The sequence below is a fragment of the Diceros bicornis genome (genome assembly GCF_020826845.1).
Source record: "Diceros bicornis minor isolate mBicDic1 chromosome 35 unlocalized genomic scaffold, mDicBic1.mat.cur SUPER_35_unloc_1, whole genome shotgun sequence".
Lineage (NCBI taxonomy): Eukaryota > Metazoa > Chordata > Mammalia > Perissodactyla > Rhinocerotidae > Diceros > Diceros bicornis.
Genome location: NW_026690912.1, coordinates 1,091,000 through 1,109,080, shown reverse-complemented (window position 1 = coordinate 1,109,080; position 18,081 = coordinate 1,091,000). Strand labels below are relative to the sequence as shown.

Sequence of the window (18,081 nt, the reverse complement as noted above, 5' to 3'; positions counted from 1 at the left end):
AAGATTTTCTATGAGTAGAGCTTAAGTAAACTTCAAATTACTATATTTCTAATGATTTACTTTTGGACAGTTTGTGAAAGTTTGATAGATTTGTGCAGTTACTAATGTTTTTCTTCAACCAGACATTAAGGAAGACATATAAGCTTCCTCTCATTGATAACCTACCACTAATTTTAAAAGCATTTAACTAGAAGAGTGCTTAAAATTTAGCTCAAAGATGTTCATTACGGTATAGTTTATAGTACTAAAAAGTTGGAAATGATGCAAAAACAGGCTAAATACATTAGGACACATGTATACCGTGCAGCTCTCGAGAAAAAACTGAAGTTCTAAGAGGTTCGATGAGTTGAAAAGATGTTCACAATATGACAAGTGGGAAAAATAAAGGTTTTAAAATAACATGGGCATACTTGTTCTGTGTCACCCTGAGGATAACTTTCTGTGTAGCCATGAGATATCTGGCACTATGTTATGGTTTTCTCTTTCCATGTAGGTGGGTGTGACTAATACAGCATTATTAATACTCAAGTGTTTTTAAGCAAGGGGTGCCAAGGATGTTGTCCCACTTCCTGAAAAACCAGTATGAATCTGCCCCCCAAAAATCATGACCAGGGCCCGCCCCAGTGGCCTAGTGGTTAAGTTTGGCGTGCTCTGTTTCGGTGGCCTTGGTTTGGTTCCCAGGTGCAGACCTACACCACTCGTCTGTCAGTGGTCATGCTGTGGTGGCAGCTCACATACAAAACAAGGAAGATTGGCAGCAGTTGCTAGCTCAGGGAGAATCTTCCTCAGTAAATCAAAAGATCACGATCAGGGCCAGCACTGGGGGGAGGGGAGGGAAGCACTCGTCTCAGGCACGAAATTTAAGTGTGCATCAAAAAAAATCAAGATAAATACCATGCAAATGCAATTTTTAAAAATATCAAAATCAATGCAAGAAAAATCCATGATAAGCAAAATATCCAAATCCAAGATCTGACAGTGCTATGCTGGGCTCATAATGGAACCTGATACAAAAGGAAAAATGTGAGCCCCTACATATACTTTTTCAATGTACTTTTAATGGTTAATTTTTTTCTAGAAATTGATTTTGAAAAATTATTGATGAGTTTTCTTCCATTAAAATCAAGAAAGTCAAATTTTAATAAATTCTGGTTTGGGGAAAAATAAAATATTTAAATTTAAAATAATATTTTATGTTCTAATATCCTTGCTTTTCAATTTTTTAATTTTTTTTCAATGATGTTTAATGGTTTAGGAGGGAAAAATACATTTTAGGTGGTCAATAAATATTTCTTGAATGAATGGATCTGTCTTTTTTTGGACACCATAAATTATTTGGATTATAAGAGGACGGAGTTATTTCACTTTATATTTATGGGATTTGAGAACCATTCAGTTTTTATTCTAAGTGTCTTTTCTGTCTCTAGTGGAGGCATATGAGGCCATGGGGGTAAAGGAACGTACCAAGCATAGCTTGATGTTTATATTAAGAAAGATCCTTATTTTGGAGGTTACAGCTTTCACTTACCTTAGAAACATAGACTTCCTTAACACGATTGTATTTTAAACCAACATGTAACACTGTAATAGAGATAGACAATGCCTTGTGCAAGTCTTCTGTCAGAAAGAACTTTATTCAAGCATTATAGATTTATAGATCTTGATAGCTAAGAGGAAATATAGATGCAAATCCTCCTCTTTGTATATTCCAAAGTGTTGCAATCAAATGCAAAATGTTGACAATCCATTGGCTGCTGTATCAGTTAGCAATTGCCACAAATAACACTTCATAACAAACCACTCCTGAAACTCAGTGCCCTAAAATAATGATACCTGATTGTTGCTCCTGAGTTGATGGGTTGGGTGGGCAGGTCTGCTGATCTTGACTTGGCTCACTGATGTGACTGCAGTCAGCTACAAGTTGGTTAGGTGGCTGATTAAGGACAGCCTCAGCTGGTGTAAAGGGATGACTTAACTCTCCTCCATATGTTTCTCACATCCCTCCAGCGGGTTAGACTGGGCACGTTCTTATGGCGGAGGCAGGGGTGCAAGAGTGAGCAAGACAAATCATGCAAAGGGCAAGAAGGGATGCACACCCAATTTTGAAACCTCTGAGTCATGCTTGCTAACATTCCGTTGGCCAAATAAACTCTCAAGACCAAGCCAGAGTCAGAGAAGGAAGGGTTACAAAGTTACAGGGAAGGGATGTGGAGGCATGGAAACCATTCTTGAAGGCATTGATGCAATTAACCTACCACAATTGGCAATGGGTAAAAATCATGCCTTCAATATCCCTTAGAATTGTCACCTCTATATTGAACCCTCTGGACAAGCCAAACATCGAAGACCAACCTATCATAAATGAACTCTTGTTTGTAAACAGATGTCAGCCCCCCTCCCAAATTGTGGCTGCCACAAATAACAAAGACTGAGCCTCCATCAATCAAGTTTAATGTTGTGATCAAATTGTTCAACACAGGATCATTACCGAGCGAACTGAATCCTAAATGATAAGTTGACTCAAAGTAAATAGCCTTTTCTCTGTATCCCCAAACTAAGAATTCCTAGGGTCAAAGAAAGAGAAGGAGAAGGACTAGTGGCCTGGAAGAGGAGCTCTCTGGTCAAGAGTTCAAAGCCCAGCTCAGCCCGCTACAGCTGTGTAATGATGGGAAAGTTACTTAACCTCTCTGAGCCTCAGTTTGCTCATCTTCAAAATGGAGAGTAACCATTCATTCACGCTTTCATTCAAAATATTTATGAAAAATCCACTGACTATACTTCCCTGCACTTATGGAGCTCAGAATCTAATTGGAGACACTCAGGAAGAAAAGAAATTATAATACAGAGCTAGAAAGCATGAAGCCTCAGAGGACATGCAGAGGTGACATCCAATCCCACTTGAAGAGATCTAAAGAGTGCTTCCTGGTGGAAGTGATGACTAAGCTGAGACTCAAAGAGAGGGCAAAAATTAGCCCAATTTTGAGGAAAGGTGTCCTAGGAAGAGAGAATGGCAGATGCAAAGTCCTAAAGCCAAGAATATGTTTTCCTTTCTAGTTTTAAAAACAAGCTCTGGCATAAGCATGGAAAACAGAAGAATATTCTAGAGCATTCACTCATGCACAACAAAAACCCCCCGGGGATCTCATTAAACCACAGGTTCTGGTTCAGCAGATCTGGGCTGGGGCCTGAGATCCTGTTTATCCAACAAAGGGATGCTGATGCTTCTGGTCCACGGACCACACTTTGAGGAGGCAGGCTGGAGAGTGGCCATGGAAGGGAGGACATGTACATTTTAAATTTTCCTTCTTCTCTCCTTGGCACTCAAGACTTTATGGGGGACGAAGAGCAAGGCAGGATGGTGATAACTTTGCGAGCAGTGCGAATCCTAGCCAAGTCACAAAACAGTTCCAGGAAGGAAGGGAGATGTTGGTTCCCTGAAAGGTTGCAGGAAACCAAAATATTTCCCAAGGCTTTGTCATCAAGTCCTTCAACTCTCTGTGAAACGCTGGAATTCTGCTCCATTGACACTCCTGCTTACCAACATAACTCTTTTAAGTGTTTGTGCCAAAGTAGCGTACATGTCAGTGAGCTTTGTTTATCCCCTGGGGCTCTCGTTACAGTTTTACTGGCCATTTCTTTAAAGGCAGGAGGAGTCTTTGTTAAAGGGTAAGCCAGTCGGTCAGAAGACAAGCCATTTCCTGAAGCCGTTTCCATACTCTGTGACAGGTGCTGGAGAGGCAGGCTTGCAGCCACACGCCAAAGAACTTAGGAGAAAAGAAAATGGTAGCCAGATGTTCTTGGTCATGCCATTGCACTAGGATCTGTTATTTCCTCAAAACTCTGGAAATTCAAAGGGCTGCAGAACATAGAAGATAAAATCTTAATCTGGAACAGAAAGTCTTGTTTCTCACCAGCGCATGGAACGTGGGAAGAACGCCCCACCCATCAGTGCTCTGAATCACCCAGAGAGTCCTGGGGCTGGTGAGATCTGCAATTCCACATTAAGCCATGAAGAGAAGATTTCAGCGTCAGCTCCTGCCGGCACCTGCTGTCCTCAAATGTTGCTTCATAGCGTATTTGAAAGCAAGAAAGAGCTTTAACCCTGTGAGAGAGAAATCAGAACTGGAATCAGTACCAAGATTAGTACAAACATGATCCCAGGGGTCATATCTATAGGGGCATGGGTCTTATAAATACAGAGAGAGAGAAATATGGCAACACAGACTAGAAGGATAAACCTTAAAATGTTAACAGTGATTATCTCTAGCATGGCAGGCACTGCAGGCAAACTCAAAAGCCATTCTTAACCTCTTCACCACTGATAGCTCTCGTTCTAGAAGCTAGAAAGCCAAATACTTGTTTTGTCAAATTCTTTTGTAACTAGGAGTGGTCATGTGATGCAGTTCTGACCAATTAGATGAAAGGGAAATCTGCTGAGGGGTTTCTGGGAAAAGCTTCTGTTTCCTGTTAAAGGGAGAGGCATGAAAGGAGAGGCTGCTGCTTCTGCCCCATCCCTCTTCTTCCTGCCTTGAACATGGTCGTGATGTATGGAGCTATGGCACCCACCTTGCAACCATAAAAAACATTTTGATGAAAAGCCAACATGCTGCTAGTGGATTGGAAAACTGGGAAGATCCTAAATCCTTTATAATACCACTGAGCAATAGAACCAATACCAGCAACACCTAACTCTGGGCTTCTATTCTTGCAAAAAAAATAATTCCCTATTTAATTAAGCCACTGGATCTTAGTTACTTGAGCTTGGAATATGTCAGTGAAAAAATAAGACATTCTAGTGTGAGATGGAAGACCATAAATAAATAAGGAAGTTATAGCATGTTAGGAAGTGGCAAGCGCTATGAAAAGAAAATCAGGATTAGAGGCAGGAGAAGCATGAATGTCAGGGTAGGAGAAAAGGAGGCAGTACGAAATCGAGTTGCCAGAGGAAATACTATTGATAACAAATGATTGGAACAAAGATTTGAAGGAGGTGAGGGAGTTGGCCATGTGGGTATCAGGACAAGAACATTCAAGGCAGAGTGAGCATCCAGGTCAAGATTCCTAAAGAGCAAGTGAGCTTGACGTGTCTGAAGAATCCTGAGCAGGCCAGCATGGGTGGAGCAGAGGGAAGTGAGATTAACAGAAGATGAGGTCAAGGAGGAAAAGAGGGTCAGATCGTACAGGGCCTTGTGGGCCATCAGGAGGACTTTGGCTTTTACTGAGTAAGGTGGGAGCCATAGAGGGTTGTAGGCAGAGAAGGGATGTGACCTGACTCAGGAGTTCACAGGCGCCCTCTGGCTGCTGCAAGGAGAACAGACCAAAGGTGGGGCAGGGAAAAGGCAAGAGGGGAAGCAGAAAGACCCTTTATGAGGCTATTTCCATAATCCTGGCTACAGACAATAGGACTTGGAACAGAATAGAAGCAACAAAGGAACAGACAGGCGATCAGATTCTGGATACATTCTGAGGAAGGGACAACAGGATTTGCTGATGGATCAGAGATGGAGGGTAAGAAGAAAGGTAGAGTCAAGGATAACTCCATGGCCTTGTGCTGAGCAATAGAAGGATAGGGAACCCTCCATGGATATGAGAGGTGGGGGATCAGAAGCTCAGATTGGAACATGTTATATTTGTGACATCTGTTAGACATCTCAGTGGGGGCACTTGGTAGGTGGTTGGTTATATGAGTGTAGAATTCAGGAGAAGGAGCTGGACTGCACATTGTTTAATATTTTGGGGTCATTGCTAATAAATGGTGTTTATGGCTGTGAGACTGGATGAGATCTATGGTGTAGAGAAAAATGAGTACTTCCATGGAAAATGATGTATTGTCAGAGCACACATCTCCAGGCTGTCCAATTCTGATCTATGTGGGAGATATTTTACAATTCTGTAAATTTTAAATAACTGACAGAGATGCAAAATAATTCCATGGAAAAAACAGTTTTGCGTCCATTTGCACATTCATTTCAATATTCCTGAAATTATATATATGTATTATAATTCATAGGTATTATAATGCATATATATGTAATACATATATAACATATAGGTATATGAAATTTTATATGTATTTTATAATATTAATAATTATACGTATAATTATATAATATATAATTAAACATTATATTATATATATTATGTATATATAATTATGAATGAGGGAGCCAGGCAGATGTTATAACTGGGTCAAAAGAGAACAGCAAAGAACAGACATATACATGTATTATGTAATATATATTATGTATTATGTATACATTGTATATATTATATGTGTATTATGTATTATGTATACATGATATACATTGGATAAATTGCATATATATTATGCAATATATAATATATATCATGTATACACTGTATGCATATTATATGTATATTATGTATTATGTATACGTTGTATACATTATATGTGTTTTATGTATTATGTATACGTTGTATACATTATGTGTATGATGTATTATGTATACGTTGTATACATTTGTTATGAGAGGTTCGGGGATTCGATCGGAGACGTAAAAGACACTTTCCACTCCAAACAAATGGACTGAAGGTATATTTTATTATATAGAGGATAGTAAAGGTGACAGTCTGCAAACAGATCTAAATAGGTCAAATATTAAGAGGGAAAAAACATCAGCCCGACTGGAAAGGGAAAACACCCACATCGGCTGAAGAGAAATGACACAAATCAACCGGAAAGAGAAACACCAGGTTGACCGAAAAGAGAACACATCAAATCAATTACTTCATATCAAATCAATTACTTCACATCAAATCAGTTACTCACAACATCCACGCCCCACTGCCGGGAGAGCCCTGTCAATCGACGCGGCTGGGCAAGGATCACACGTCCTGGGCAAGGTGTCCCTTCCACAGGTGGAACTCTCACTAGGGCTCAGTTTCCAGCAGTTTTTATACCATCAGTAATTTTCAGAGTAAGCAATTACAGAGTTTGCAGAGCAAGCATTTAGTGTTTCCATGCACAAAATGGTTATCAGTGGCGTACGTGCACTGAGCCCCCTGGCTAACGTCCCAGCCCAGTAGTTGTGTACGTGCATTGTTCTCTTTGGTTATCGTCCCAGCCCGGCACAGATGGCCAGTCCATCCCGTGCTACGACGCTCCAAGAGCCTTGAAATGTTACAACTTGCAACTCCCTCCGTGAGAGAAGGGCCAGTTCCCACCACGCAGAAAGCAGCTTTCATATTTCTTTTTGTGCTGGTGGCTGTAGGTCAATGGAGCGGCCAAACATGGCTGTACTCATGTCAAGACACATTCGGCCGTGGCCGTCTCCGTTAACCATAAGACACCATACGCACAGACAATGAACTTCGTACACAAGTACATAAGGCACATCCAAGAATCCAAAATCCAATGACTACAATAATTATAAAACTATCTCACAATAAAGGACCCAAACCCCAAGGTAACCAATCAAATAACCCCTTAGAATATGAAATGTTATTAACTTGATCTTGCAAATCATGTACAGTATCAAAGATAACATTAGATAAGGTAACACTTAGGCCTAACAAATTAGCTTGCAGAAGTCCAGACCAGCCCCCATCACAGAGAGTAGCAGAAGGCAGGGTAATAGAGAAATTATAACTAGTTCTCCATGACTGGTCAGATATAGGCTTATACTGAGAGATTGCTTGATGTTTCTGAGACCAAATTTCTCGGTCATTCATAGTCCAGGTTATAGCTCCCACTGGTGTAGAGCAGTTGGTCCAGCAGTGCAGGGTCAAAGGTTGTCCTACAGAGACATTAGTTGGCATGTAGGTCTGCAGCAGACATGGAGGTGCAGCACAGCATAGCGAACACAGCAGGAATATCTATTCACGCAAAGAAACAGAATTTTTAGGAACATGATATAATTGTTCATTTCCTGGATACATTACTATGAGTGTTGCAGTGGGCCCTTGGGCCACTGTTTCTGCGGCACGGGGAGCCGCATTGGGTGGATGTGTCACCCACACTTTTGCTCCAGGTTTCCATCCATCTGTAGATCCAAATCCTTGTATTCCTCTTTTAGTTAATTTACTTGGAGGTTGTCCTTGTGACACATTTGGAGTCAAGAGGGGAAGCACCAATAATTGTCCCACTCGTTCTCCAGACTCTACAGTTAGTACTGTGTCACTACCATTATATAATATAAATTTTATTTCTCCTTGGTAATCTGGATCAATAACTCCTCCCAGTACATCAATAGCTTTTGCTGCCAGTCCAGAGCGTCCTTTTAACAAACCAAAGGTATTTTTGGGAAATTGTACCCCTATCCCAGTAGGGACTATAGACTGCTTCTTAGGGGGCAATTGAATAGAATGAACAGTAGATAAATCCAATCCAGCCTCTTCGGCCGTGGCACGAAAAGGCGGTTTAGCAGACTGAGTCAGGGGCCAATAGGTTAAGGTCATAAGCTCATGGGTGGCGGCTGCCACTTCTGTAATCTTTGCTGGTAACAACCTTGACAGAGGAGTCTCATTAGGGCCTAGTGGCCTGTTATTGAACATATTTAGAGCAGTACTTAGATGGTTGTGCCACCCCTTTAATGAGCCATGACCAAGTTTCCTCAATTGTTGTTTAAGCAATCCATTCATTCGTTCTATGAGGCCTGCAGCTTGGGGGTAATAAGGTATATGATAAATCCATTCTATATAATTTTCCTTGGTATAGGTTTGAATCAACTTACCTGTAAAGTGGGAACCGTTGTCACTCTGAATTTGTCTTGGTGTTCCATAATATAACTTAATTGTATCTAATAATTTTATGGCACTCTGTTGAGTGGCCACTTTAGCTGGTATAGCCAATAAATAACCAGAATATGTATCAACAGCAGTGCAGGCATAAGTATAGCCACAAGAATTTGGCAATGGTCCAATAAAATCTATTTGCCAGGTATGGGCGGGAAATAATCCCTTTTGGATATGACCTTGGTAGGGGTGTGGGACTCCCCATTTATTTAACTGTTGGCATAACTGACATTGTTTTACTGCAGTGGCAATATCATCATGGGTGACAAGGATTCCCCTTTGTTGTGCCCACCTGTATGAAGTTTGTTCTCCCAAGTGTCCACTATTTTCGTGGACCTATTGTGCTAAGCCTGGGTTGTGCGTTGCATGACTTTGCACCAGCTGATCAGCATAAGAGTTATACTTCTGTTCTGTAGAAATTAAAGAACTGTGAGCATCAACATGAAATACAGTAACAATTGTATTTTGGCATCATAATCATATGTCTTTTTGTAATTTCTTTTTTAAGTTAAAAAAACTTTAATTTTGGCAGAAGTTTATCAAAAATATCAAAAGATTTTAAAACACTTGGTCAAATAGGAAACAATGCCTAGTTATTTATTTAATCAAGTTGACAACAGAAACAGTTAAAGGCAAACAGAGAGTTAAAACAGTCAAAAAACAAAAACAAAAACCTTAAGGGAGAGACTTCAGTCCTTTTGAACATAGGAAATTATTTTAACAAAACATAGGTGTTTTGTCTTTTACATAGACTTACTCAAAAGAACACCTTTTAATCTCTATATAAAGAGCAGACTAAAAGTTTAAGAAAATTACCTTTATAAGAGAGAAAGCCAAATTTTAATTTTTTATCAGCTTACTTTAGCCAACTTGATCATGTGCAAAACTCCTCAGGGCTTTACTTTTACAAACCTTCTGTCACTTATTTTTTACATTTAGAATTTGTCCTACGCCTTTTTTCTTTTCTTAGTACTTTAGGACAAATTTATTTTTCTTAACAAAACAAACATAAATATCTCTATTCTTTATACCTTCTTTATGGACAATATACCTTTGCTTTTTTTTTGTATACAGACTTTCCAGAAATGTGTACTTTCTCATAGAAAATTCCTCAACATGCACATAACATGTTTATCAATAAATGTAAGCATCTTTCAGTTTTTCTGAGATAAGAAACCAAAGGCAGACAAATCTATGCTTAGTAACCAATTTTTAATGTTTTATCTTATGTGGGAATGACCAGAGACTCAATAAATTTTTATCAACTTAATTTAGCAAAACTCTAAAGCTTCAAGTTACCAAAAAGATTTTGGAAGCTGTTTTTGAAATAACTTTGTCTTTTAGAAGTCTCTGTGTATTAATTAAAGATTGTATTTCATCGTGAGAGGTTTTGAATCCTCTCTTTTAAGAGTGACCCTTAAGGTGAACTCATCTGAAACAGATTCTCCAGAATAGCCATCCCAATTTCAAATTACTTCAAAAGTTTAAATTGAAATTGCCCCATTTTGGCCACTTTTCCTCTCTGGAGTCTATGGAATATTGTGGCAATGTGGTGTTACAATAAAAAACTTATCTTCTTGGATATGGGCTCCTAGCTGAATATAGCCCATTTAGCCAAGAGGTGGCCCAGAGGGCTCTCCTTGGGGACAGATGGAACTTCCCCCCTTCAAAATTACAAACATACAGAATAGACAGTTAAATGGGATCCCAAACAGAACAGATAGATGCATCTAACAGATTCCGGGTAAAAGTCCTACAATTATTCCCACTCCAGTAGGGATAGCCCTGCCTCTTAAAGAGACAGGACTCCAGATGGAGGGGAAGGGAGTTGTTGGTGTAAGCAAAAACAAACAAATAGGCAAACAAACAAATAATTCTAGAGCCTGTTTCCCTGTCATAAGAAAAATGTGCCCAGGGTCAGCGGTGCCAGGTCAGATGGAAAGCACTGGGAGCAGTCCCTAGGGCAAATCACCTAGGCAGCTGCTGGACTGTTTCCCAGGACATCCCACCCGGCCCGGGCCCACCCCGGGCCCACCGAGCCACGGACAAAGAGCCTCCCGGCTGGCTCGCCAAATTATTATTGGATACATATTTAGGCTCTCTATTTGTCACTTAAGAGGGGCCAAATAAAACTAGAATGCCAGGCTCATGGCAAGGAAAGAGTTTCTATTTTGGGTGACATCAGCCGGGACTGTAAATTTGAAACTTCTTTTTTCAAGAGCACATTCTCCCTTGTATTTTATCCCTATCTTCCATAGCCCGACGATAAGCAGTCAATAAACATTAACCTCGCCGTGCCAGAAAAGAAACATTATCTCTTTTTTCCTACTGTCTGCAAAGCTTTGGTCACATCCAATGGTTCATATCTCGCAGACGAACATCCCAAGTTTCACATAATCCTGACCTGTGAGTCTACTCCCCAGCCAGAGTGCAAGAGGGAGGGTCCTCCCATCCTGGAATTTCTTTCACCTTGGCTTCAGTTACCTTTCGTTTGAATAGGAAAGGCATCTCCTTAATCGAATCCTGCTCACAGCGCCAATTATGTTATGAGAGGTTCGGGGATTCGATCGGAGACGTAAAAGACACTTTCCACTCCAAACAAATGGACCGAAGGTATATTTTATTATATAGAGGATAGTAAAGGTGACAGTCTGCAAACAGATCTAAATAGGTCAAATATTAAGAGGGAAAAAACATCAGCCCGACTGGAAAGGGAAAACACCCACATCGGCTGAAGAGAAATGACACAAATCAACCAGAAAGAGAAACACCAGGTTGACCGAAAAGAGAACACATCAAATCAATTACTTCACATCAAATCAATTACTTCACATCAAATCAGTTACTCACAACATCCACGCCCCACTGCCGGGAGAGCCCTGTCAATCGACGCGGCTGGGCAAGGATCACACGTCCTGGGCAAGGTGTCCCTTCCACAGGTGGAACTCTCACTAGGGCTCAGTTTCCAGCAGTTTTTATACCATCAGTAATTTTCAGAGTAAGCAATTACAGAGTTTGCAGAGCAAGCATTTAGTGTTTCCATGCACAAAATGGTTATCAGTGGCGTACGTGCACTGAGCCCCCTGGCTAACGTCCCAGCCCAGTAGTTGTGTACGTGCATTGTTCTCTTTGGTTATCGTCCCAGCCCGGCATAGATGGCCAGTCCATCCCGTGCTACGACGCTCCAAGAGCCTTGAAATGTTACAACCTGCAACTCCCTCCGTGAGAGAAGGGCCGGTTCCCACCACGCAGAAAGCAGCTTTGTATTTCTTTTTGTGCTGGTGGCTGTAGGTCAATGGAGCGGCCAAACATGGCTGTACTCATGTCAAGACAACATTGCATATATTATATATTATATACATATATGTCTGTTCTTTGTGTTCTCTTTTGAGCCAGTTATAACATCTGCCTGGTTCTTTCACTGATTGATGAGTGGAATAAAATCCTTAATGTATGCTCATTTTATATCTGTATGAGTCACGATTTTATCTTTTTTTCTTGCTTGAGGAAAATTCACCCTGAGCTAACATCTGTTGCCAGTCTTCCTCTATTTTGTATGTGGGGCACTGCAGCAGCATGGTCACTGACGAGTGGTGTGGGTCTGCACCTGGGAGCCGAACCTGGGCCACCAAAGCGGAGCACACCAAACTTAACCACTAGGCAATGGGGCCAGCCCCCATGAGTTTATCTTTTTTAGATCACACAGCTCCTAAGAGGCAGAGCTGGGATTTAAACCTAGGCAGCCTGGCTCCTGAACCTCCACTCTTAAACCCTACCCTCCATCAAATGAACTAATGTACATGGACACACTTAACTCACAGTAGACGCTCAACATATGGTGGTGTTGGGATTGCTAAGAAGCAAGCATTCTGTTTGACCAGAACCTTCATAAAACACACAGTCTCTCACCGTTTTGGAAGTGAAGGCAAAGGATGTCAGTATGACCCCTGATGTCTGGGACTGGGATCCGGGTGTGGTCTTCCTGGTAATCCATCTTCTGTAATCTTCCCGTACCTGGAGATGGAGACACATCAGGGGGAGATGAATCACTCCCAGATGCAGGGAAGTATGCTGGCACAGGCATGTCCCCTGGAAGGAGGGGCATCAGGGACAGCGAGGGCAGCAGCTACATACCTGGCGATTGAGCAGACAGTGAATGAGGAAGATGAAGGCCCCCTGCAGGCTGTTGATGATGGTGAACAGGTAGGCCATGACACCAGCCAAGGGTCCAATCTGGAAAATGCCCAACACCCGGGAGCTCCCCAAGATGAAGAACTGGGCAAATGCCTTGAAGTCAATAACCTGGAGGAGAAGGTTTGCAGAGGATAAGGTTCTGGGAGGTGGCTGTTGTCCTCATAGGACACACTCCCAGGAATGGTCTGAGGCTGCCACCATGTGACCCACCACCTAGATGGAAATAAACGTGGGGTGGAGCCTCCAAGCCTAGGTGTAGGGAAATCGAATCCTATAGGCATTTAAAAGGCTATTGGCCTACAGATACACATCGGCACAAAGATGTGTGGACACATGTATTTAATGCAATATTTTCATTAGTAATGAAAGGCTAGAAGTACCCATGTGTCCAAGAATTTAGAACACGTTAAATGAACAATGAAGCCATACAATGAAATACCATGAAGTCTTCTTTTTTTTACTGAGGTAAAACTCACATAACATAAAGTTCACCATTTTAACCATTTAAAGTACGATTCGGTGGTATTTAGCACATTCACAGTGTTGTACAAACATCACCACTATCCAGTTCCCAGACACATTTATCACCCCAAAAAGAAACCCCATACCTATTAAGCAATCATCCCCCATTTCCTTCTCCCCCAATTAGAAACAACTCAAATGTCCATCAACAGATGACTGGATAAACAAAACGTGGTCCATCCATATAGCAGAATATTACTCAGCCATGAAAAGGAGTGAAGCACTGACACACGCTACAACATGGATGAACCTTGAAAACATGATGCTCAGTGAGAGAAGCCAGTCACAAAAGTCCACATAGCATATGATTCCATTTATATGAAATGTCCAGAATGGGCAAATCCATAGAGACAGAAATCAGATTATACAACTGTTTTTTAAAATGAGATGAGAGTGACAATATACTATAGTGGGTAAGGCTCTGGGTCAGACTGCCTGTGTTTAAATTCTGATCCATTCACTAACTTTGCGGCCTTTGTAGGTTACTTAACATCACTGTGCCTCAGTTTCCTCACTTTGAGATAAGGATGACAACACAATGCCTACCCTATAAGCTTGTTCTACCAATTAATGAGATAGCATTAGACCTAAAGGTGCTTAGAACAATGTCTGGCACAAAATAAACATTTTTGTTAGTTGTTTTTAACCTTAAGTACTGATATGAAATAAGCTACCTATTATGTGGAAAAAACCAAGCGCAGAATGATATGTACAGTATCCTGTCATTTATATAATAGAAGATGGATGTGTAAGTATAGAATATTCTGGAAGGAAGCTCAATTCAGGTGATAATGGTTGCTTGAGGTGGGAGAGATCTGGGGACCTGAGGAGTCAGGGAAGAGAGAAGGAATTAGTTTTCAGGTGTTTCCTTTTTTAATGCTTAATTATTCTTGCCATGGCATACATTAACTTTATTCTAACTTTTGCACTAATTTTTAAAAAGTAATTTTTAGAAAAAAATATTTAAGATGGATGAAGGATTGGACTCTGACGGGAAAACAAACAAGGGACCATCATTAGGTTACCGACAATAAAACCTAGACAATGTCTGGTTTGGGTGGGTTCTTAAAATGAACATTAGTTGAATGGTGAAATTAAGAAACACAGATGCTCTATAAGAATACGAAAAAGTCCCACCTCTGTATGATAGAATAATATATATGAAGGTAAAATAACGAGATAGTGTATTTCATCTATTAAATCAGCAAAACAACAAAAATGATAAACCCTAATGCTGGCAAGGCTGGAGGTAAACAAGCACTCTTGTGAATGGAAATAACTTTTCTGGAAAACGATTTGCAATATACACTAAAAGTGTTACAATCCAACCTACCCTTTGAGTCAGGCAGTTTCATGCCTAGTGTTATGATTAAATAACCACAGATGTGGAAGAAAATTTACCTACAAGGATGTTCAAGACAATACTGTTTATAATAGCAAAAAAAAAACAAGTCAGAAATAACTGAAATGTCCATAAATGAGGGATGCTTTAAGTAAACTGTGCTGGCTCCTTACGCTGAACAGTTATAGAAAAAAAGGATAGTTGACAAATTTCTAATCAAACGAAAAATTTTATGACGTGTTATTAGAAGAGTATTATTTAATTTTCAAATATTTGGGGGATTTTCCAGACTTTTTTCTGTTATTGATTTCTAATTTAGTTCCCCTGTCAGAGAACATGCTTTGCATAATTTGAATCTTTTAAAAGCTTATCTGATTTGTTGTATGTCCCAGGATGTGGTCTTGGTAAATGTTTCATTTTGACTTTAAAAAGATATATGTGCTGCTGGTATTGGGTGGAGTGTTCTATAAATGTTATCACGTTTGTTGATAGGATATGAAAGACTTGAACAACATTTACTGATTTTCTGTCTCCTTGTTCTGTCAATTATTGGTAGGGGTGTGGAAATCTCCTATTATAATTTTTTGGATTTGTCTGTTTCTTCTTTTAGTTCCATTGTTTTTTGCTCCTTGCATTTTGAAGCTCTTTTATTAGGTACATAAATGCTTAGGATTGTTATGTCTTCTTGATGAATGGACTCCTTTATCATTATAAAGTGGTCCTCTTTATCCCTGGTAATATTCTTTGCTCTGCAGTCTACTTTGTCCCATATTAATGTAGCCAGATCTTTTGACTAGTGCTAGCATGGTCTATTTCCATCCTTTTACTTTTAGCCTGTTTGTGTCTTTATATTTAAAGTGTTTGTTTTTGTAGGCAACATACACTTGGGTCTTGCTTTTTTATAGTTTGATGATCTCTGCCCTTTTTTTTTTTATTGTGGCAATATATACGCAACATAAAAATTGCCATTTTAACCATTATAAGGTTTAGAATTCATTGACATTAAGTACATTTACAATATTGTGAAACCATTGTGACTCTTCATTTCTGTAACTTTTTCATCATCCTAAACAGAAACTCTATACCCATTACACAATAATTCCCCGTTCTCCCTTCTCCCCTACCTTCTGTCTTATGAATTTGCCTATTCTAGGTACCTAAGATGAGTGGAATCATATAGTATTCGGCATTTTGTGTCTGGCTTATTTCACTTAGCATGTTTTCTAGTTTCATCCATGTTTAGCATACATCAGAGTTTCATTCATCTTTAAGGTTGACTAATATCCCATTGTATGTGTTTATCACATTTTGTTTGGACACTTGGGTTATTTTTACCTTTTGACTATTGTGAATAATGCTGCTGTGATCATTGGTGGACCAGTATCTGTATGCCACATCAATGCTTTGGGTGTATACCTGTGAGTGATTCCTGCTTTAATTTCTTTGGGTATATACCTATGAGTGGAATTGCTACATCATATGGTAATTCCATGTTTACCTTTTTGAGGAACTGCCATACTGTTTTCACAATCTCTGCCTTGTAATTGGGGCATTTAGAACATTTACGTTGAATGTGATTATTGATATGGTTAGATTTAAATCTGTCATCTTACTGTTTGTTTTCTGTCTCATCTGTTTTTTTGTTTCCGTTCTCCATTTCTTCTTCTTTTGGTTTAAGTATTTTTTATGATCTCGTTTTATCTCTTTTTTTAGCCCTTTAACAATTAATTCATTCAACCATCAATTTCTTCACTTTGTGTCCTTGGCTCATGCAGTCCTCCATTCGTTAGCTTTCTGATCTTGGGAAAATGACTTAAACTCTCCTAAACTCGAAAGAACTGGAGCTTCTTGCATTACACCACACTGCTCCCTACCATCTCTATCCTCTGGTCATTTCTGTATGAGAGCTGAAATAAGGCAGAGTGTCACCTTGTTTGACCTCAACTGGAACGTGTGTGTTGATAGACTGAAATTTTTCACTGCTCTGCTCATGTTTGCGAATGACCATGAGAATGCTGCAAATACTGATTTGGGATTCCAAAAAAATTTTAGTGAGTAGGTGAATTCACAAATATGGAACTTGTAAATAATGAAGATCAGCTATATATGTACCACATAGGGTGGTTGTGTGGGTTAAATCAATTAATACAAGTTAAGTTCTTCAAACAGTGCCTTAACACAGACTCATTTGATGTTTCAGAAATTTATTTGGTAAGTTAGTTTTTAGTAGTTTGTATGTCCAGGTATAAGTGAGGATATTTTTATGTCTAATTTTTGGTGACATTGCATAGTGTAGAATTGTGCTCTTTTCATGTGGTGAAATCCAGGTTTCCTACCCTGCTTTTTTCCTGTCACTCCACTCGTCTACTTCATTTAGTCCTTTTTTTTTTTTTTTTTTTGCAAACAGGCAGGCATGGCTTTAAGGGCAGGAAGGATTAATAATGAACAAAAGCGATGTTGCTCCCTGACCCTACATTCTGCTTTCTTCACTATGATGTTTTTTTTTGGAGCGGGCTACTACATTTTTGAGGCAGCTTTATTGAGATGTGATTCCATACCATACAATTCCCCCATTTAAAGTTTATAATTCAGTGGGTTTTTTAAATATATTCGCAGATGTGTGTAACCATCACCACAGTAAATTTTAGAATATTTTCATCACCTCAAAAAGAAGCCTGAACCCTTCAGCTACCATCCCTTTATCCCCTACCCTGTTTACCCCATCCCTAAGCAACCACTAAGCTACTTTTTGTCTGTATAGATTTCCCTATTCTGACTTTCCTATGAATAGAATCATATAGTATAGGGTTTTTTTTGGCTGGCTTCTTTCACTTAGCATTATATTTTCAAGGTACATTTATGTTGTAATATATAATACAAAATATACCATTTTAACTATTTTTAAGTGTGTAATTGAACAGCATTAAATATATTCAGGTTGCTTCATTTTTAAAATAAAGAGAAGACTATTTTTGATTAGATTTTTTACCTACTTTCTCTGTTCCCTCTCATAGAAATGTGTCTTTGAAAACTCTTTAAAGACACATTCAAAAGCATGCATGTGCTCATTCTTTCTACTCTCCACTTTTTCTAACATAGCTTGTAAGTATACGAGGCTTAAGTCTCATAGGTAATAATGTCCATGGCACATGATTTGTTTGTACAAGTAATGTTTCAAATGGTTATTCTTAAAAGGAACTACAAATCAAATATATTAAACTTGTTGATACTTTAAACTCATTGATACTTTTAAGTTACTCCTAGTTTCT

At 39.5% G+C, this 18,081-nt stretch overlaps 1 pseudogene; it reads right to left on the bottom strand.

Annotated features, from left to right (window-relative positions):
- Positions 1–3,833: 3,833 nt before the first annotated feature.
- LOC131402237 (adhesion G protein-coupled receptor E1-like) overlaps positions 3,834–18,081 on the bottom strand; it is a 637,417-nt pseudogene continuing 623,169 nt past the window's right edge.